This window comes from Phragmites australis, chromosome 16 (assembly GCF_958298935.1).
Source record: "Phragmites australis chromosome 16, lpPhrAust1.1, whole genome shotgun sequence".
NCBI lineage: Eukaryota > Viridiplantae > Streptophyta > Magnoliopsida > Poales > Poaceae > Phragmites > Phragmites australis.
The window spans coordinates 7,056,509-7,062,146 of record NC_084936.1 but is presented as its reverse complement, the minus strand read 5'-3'; the positions used below and the strand labels follow the sequence as shown (position 1 = coordinate 7,062,146).

At 44.4% G+C, this 5,638-nt stretch overlaps 1 pseudogene; it reads left to right on the top strand.

Annotated features, from left to right (window-relative positions):
• The first annotated feature begins 293 nt into the window (after positions 1 to 293).
• On the top strand, positions 294 to 5,389 carry LOC133896451 (putative F-box/LRR-repeat protein At5g41840; annotated as a pseudogene).
• Positions 5,390 to 5,638: the final 249 nt, after the last annotated feature.

Sequence of the window (5,638 nt, the reverse complement as noted above, 5' to 3'; positions counted from 1 at the left end):
TGCACCCTACAAACTCTTCCTCCCCAAAGGTCCTGCCAAAATAGAATAGTGCTACCATTTCCCACTTGAGCTGAGGCAATGCCTTTGAAAGTATCCAAGAGCTCAAATATGTCTCTCCACCAGAAGGATCCAACCTTTCTCATTCCTGGTAGTTGATCAAAAGGATAATACCTTTGCTAGATTAGTCTGACCCATGGAAGGTCTGCTTTGTTAAAGACCCATGGAAGGTCTGCTTTGTTAAAGAATTTATGCAAGTTAAGAAGAAGAGCTTCATTCTGCACTCTGAGGTTGATCACACCCAACTCACCTTCTTTCTTAGGTCGAGTCACTTTGTGCCATGCAGCCATTTGTGGCTTCTTTGCATTAAGGTCTGCTCCTCTCCATAAATAGTGTATTATATATTTTTCAATTTGTTTGATCACTGTCTTTGGGAGTATGTGGGTGCACATATAGTAAGTTGGCAATGAGGACATAATTGAATTCACCATTTGTAGTTTGCCGCTGCAGAGAAAGAGTGAGCAGCATAATGTTCATTGCTAGTTCATGTGAGACCTGCATGCTAAAAAGGTTACAACTTCCATCGCGTAGTTTGGTACCTGGATGATTACAAAGCTGTGCCTTTTTTAATGACCCTACGTTGAAGCATCGCTACCATTTCCCAGTGGGTGAAGTAAAAGATCCCATTCCCCTCGGAGAACCCAAATGATCAGCCGCCCTACCCCTAACGTGGTCGCCCGCCGCCGCCGCCGCCGCCGCCGCTGCGTTGACGGATCAAGAACCCACCGCCGTCGCAGCCGATCTCACCGTAAGTGATCCCTTCCCTTTTCACGCTGGACCTTTCTTGCAACAATTCGCCGCAAAGCTCTGATGTTGGGCCGGTGTTCCTGGCCGTCGCGGCCGCGCAGTCCACCCGTTCGACGGAATGCTCCCGAACGTCACCAATCGGAGGGTGTCGGTCAACCGGTCAGGGGAACGCCTCCCCAGGCGCAGGGGAGGAGGAGTGAGCACCGCAGCGGACCGCCTGAGCGCGCTGCCCGACGCGCTCCTGCACCACATCATGTCGGTTCATGAAGGCATGGGAGGTGGTGCGCACGTGCGTGCTCTCCCGGCGGTGGCGCAGCCTCTGGGCATCCGCGCCCTGCATCGACATCCGCGTAGGGCGGTACAGCGACGCCCCCGAGGACCTCGCCAAGTTCGTGTACCGGCTGCTGCTAGCCCGGGAGATTGTTACGCCGGTGGACACGCTCCGGCTGCGCTCGCCTGGTAAGGACGATGAGGATCTTGATGATGACGATGTTAAGATGTGGATCCGTAATGCTATCAAACAGAAGGCTCGGGTTATTCAGCTCAGCGGCGATATCCACGTGTATGCGATATTGGATCACATGGACTTCATCTCTTGCCACCTCAAATCTTGAAACTTTCGTATGCTGAGCTGGGTGATAAGATCATCAGGCAGCTTTCTCCTCGGTGCCCTTCTTTGGAAGAATTAGAGCTGAAGAGCTGCTTCGTAGGGGGCAGTGAGATTATATCTGCATCTCTGATGAGTTTGAGTATGGTCAAGTGCAAGTTCACTGTGAAGCCCTCAGTTGATGCTCCAAACCTCGTGTCTCTGCGACGCATTGCACCAGAGAACTGGGTTCCTCTGTTTATGAACTTTGGGTCGCTGATCACAGGCAATTTCATGCTTGATGACTCTTTATTGAGTCGTGAATTCAAAATGGACCATGAGGAGGATGAATTTGCTCAAACCAGTGATGAAGATGATGACAACAACAGTAGGCACGCTCAGCGTATTGGTAAATATGCTCCTACTTCTGATGACAGTGATGATGGCTCTTCAGATGATTATTATGATGGCTATTCTGATAACATCAAGGACAAATATGATTATGGAAGTGACATCAATAGTGATACTGACACCTATGAGTATAGGAGATTGCAAATGGCTATGAAGATAAGCAGTTTGGAAACCGTGATGCTGGCCGTGATTGCAGTAAGGACAGTTAATATCATGGTTGCAGTGCAAAGTATGTGATCAATGACTACGAGAAATTATCTGGCCAAAATGTTATTTGTAGCCTTTCGAATGCTCAAAATCTGGAGCTATTAGGTCATTCAGGAGAGGTACAGTCCTTTGTTTCATGGCTGAAATATTTCTATTCAATCTGTACAGTTTTGTTTCCTTGATGTGCAGCATACAATCCTGAGCATATATTAATATAGCTAGGGATTACAAGCAGAAAGAAATATGTTGTTTAATGCCTCTTTATCCTGGTATCCTCATTTTATGTATACATTAAAATTCAAAATTGTAAGATTAATATGGTTTGCTGATATTGGGTTGATGCCACTTGAATGACCTTATAATCTTAATTCCAGTCTCAGGACAGTTTCCACACACAAATTCATTTACACAGTGATAGTCATGAAGGGGCTAATACCCTTGCATTTGTGTTGTTATTATTATTCATTTTTTCAATATGTTTTTAAACTACCCACTCCCATTTAAAATATGAAGATTGTTCTGAGGAGTGAATCGATGAGTTGTCCAACTTTTAGCAACTTGAAGACTTTGGCCCTTGGTGAGTGGTGTATCAGTACAGGTGCTGACTTCGACATATTAATTAGCTTACTTCAGCATTCACCTAATTTGGAGAAGCTTTTTCTTCAACTTAAAATGGTATGTACATGTACATAGTGGATCTCAATGCTTATGTGTTAGTATGTCAATTTTAGCTGAGGGTTAATGAAGTTGATTTTTTTGTCTTTCAAAAAGAGCTTTGACATCCAAAAGGCATTGGGAAGAGGTATAGAAACAAAGGGAGGATGTTTGCTTGCAAACACCTTAGTATGGTGAAGATCATATGCACAAAGGATGATCCAAGAGTCCATATGTTGGCACAGTTGTTCAGGTCTAATGGTGTACCACTTGAAAACATCTATGTCCGTCGGAGTGGGAGTTTTTGTGAGTACACTCTGTCCGTATCTCTAACTCCTTGTGTTTGTGCGGTATCATGGCTTCACTCTTTTGTAATATATTATGCACTGCAATAGTGGATTATGCTAGGTGATTGTTGTCTAGAGATTGGATCAAGGAGTGATCCAAACTTGGACCTCCTAGTACGCTGGTATCTCGGAGTCTTGGTGACTCACCGGTAAACTTGTTGACCCTCTGATTTGGTGTGGAGCGGTGACGAGAAGTGTGTATATGGATGCGGAGACCCTTGTCTTGGTGGTTCAAACTCCGAAGTGATCACGACGGTAAGGAACTGGAAGAGAGGTTAGTGGTGAGACCTTGCCTTGATGGCTCATCTGAGTTGAGGTCTTATTTTTGTGACTTGGTGGCTCAAGAGCCGTTACCGGGTGCCAACCGGGAGCATATCCTTTGTGGAGCTCAAACGTGGACTAGGGGTGGTATTCATGCCATCGATACCACAGGATAAACATCCTTATGTCGAGTTTGCTCTTTCTATCTTATTTATGTTTTCGTATTTATATTTTTGCAATTTACCTTCTTAGATAGGTTGCAAGTACTTTGATCAGTAGAGTAGACACACTAGATAAATTTAGATCACATTTAGATAGAAATTGATATATGTTTATCTTGTGTAGTTTTTAGAGCCGAATAGATTCTAAGTGTCCTAATTCACCCTCCTCCTTTCTTAGGACATTACCGATCCCTTCATATATGCTTGACACAAATAGAATATTAAGATGTGGTGAGAAAGATGCTTCAAGTTCTACTCAGGTCAAAAATATGGCAAGATCATCACCATCCTTTACAACCGTGAATATTTAAGCGAGATGACCCCCACAAGGGTTCTCAGGAATCTATCTGCACTAGAGTTTTAAATGAATGAGGGATATTCTTGACCCAACTACCATATCTGGGTATCCTAGGGTTTTCCGTAATTCTCAGAATGTATCTTTATCTCCGAGAAGGGGATCCCTGGATGAAAGAAAACAGCTCGTAGGAGCCCAGGTTATCTTGTAAACAGGGAAGTTTATCTCTAAGGATGTAAGGAAGACTCTAGATGACGTACGATGCCCCCACATATATAGGAGCCTGGGGCTCTTGCGGAGGACAAATGATAGATAGAGATACAAGCTATTGCAAGCAAAGCAAGCTGAGCAAGGAAGTCTCCAACTAGATTTAGATCTATCTAGGCTAACCACACACCTTCTTGTAACAGGCTCAAATCAATACAAAACAAACAGGATGTAGGGACCCCAGGCCATTGAAACAAAGCACCTCAAGATGAAAATTGGAAGGGGGCAAGCAGAAGTCGTAGCTGAAGAAATCAAGAAAGATCACCGTACCATCCATATCCAGGCTTGGGATCGTTGCCTTGCCGTCGACGTGCAGGGGATCAGGGCCCGATGAGGAATCACCTCATTGATCTCCACCTTCTCTAGGACCTCCTCTGTAACGTTGGACTCTTGCCACGACGGGATCATGCTTGTCATCTCGTCAGTGGAGGACCTCTCTTTCTCGATCTTCTTCTTTCCCATGGCGGTGGAGGGATTGGAGAATGAAGGTTTTGGAGGCAAAGGCGCAAGAAGCACGAAGAGGATGACTAAAAGCAAATGATGATTGTAAGGTGAACGTTGAAGTGGGCTCTTCCTCTGCCTTTATACAGATCAGGAGCTCTTAAAAACGGCTCTTTGACTAACATCATGGCATGACTCGAGGTCATGATCTCCTGCTTTATCGTCATGTCGTATTTAATATCTGGCGCATGTAGGACAGTTGGCGCCGTAACCCGAGGAGCTCGGCACCTTGTGTCGCTGCTATAATCATGATATTCTGGCAGGGAAAAGATTCTCGCCACTACCCGAAATCTCTGTTGCGATGGTCCAACTTTTGAACCTAACCCGTATCAATACTTCTCATTCTTGTCCTCCCATGGGGGAGGGAAGATATTTTTTGGCTAATAAAAAATCCCACTCGGATGGAATACTTTCTTGGGAACTAACTTGGGGACTTGGAGGCATTCATAACCCTGAGTAGATGAACCGAGATCTCAATAGAATCCGGTTAGATGTATCATCCTAATCGGGAAACCGAGTCTTACTTGATGAAGTGGTCAGACAAAATGCTTATCTTTGATGGCCAAATACTTGATCTATCGAAGCCTTATTTCATGTACTGATGGGGGGCTTGACGATGACTACTGGATAACAACTATATCCGGATATCCTAGGGTTTCCTGTAATTCTCGAAATGTATCTTTATCTCCAAAAAAGGGATTCCTGAATGAAAGAAAACCGCCCGTAGGAGCCCAAGGTATCTTATCAACAGGGTTTATCTCTAAGAATAGAAGGAAGACTCTAGAGGACGTACAATGCCCCCATATATATATAGAGCTCAGGACCCTGTAGAGGACAAGCGATAGAAAGAGATACAAGCTATTGCAAGCCGAGCAAGAAAGTCACCGACTATGTTTAGATCCATCTAGGCTAGCCATACATCTCCTTGTAATAGGCTCAAATCAATAGAAAATAAACATGACGTAAGGTTATTATCTTAAGGGAGATCTGAACCTATATAAAAACCCCTATGTGTGTTCCTGTGATTCATCCACTCGAAGCATCCTCTCTTTATTCTACAAATCTATAAGATCGATAGTTCACC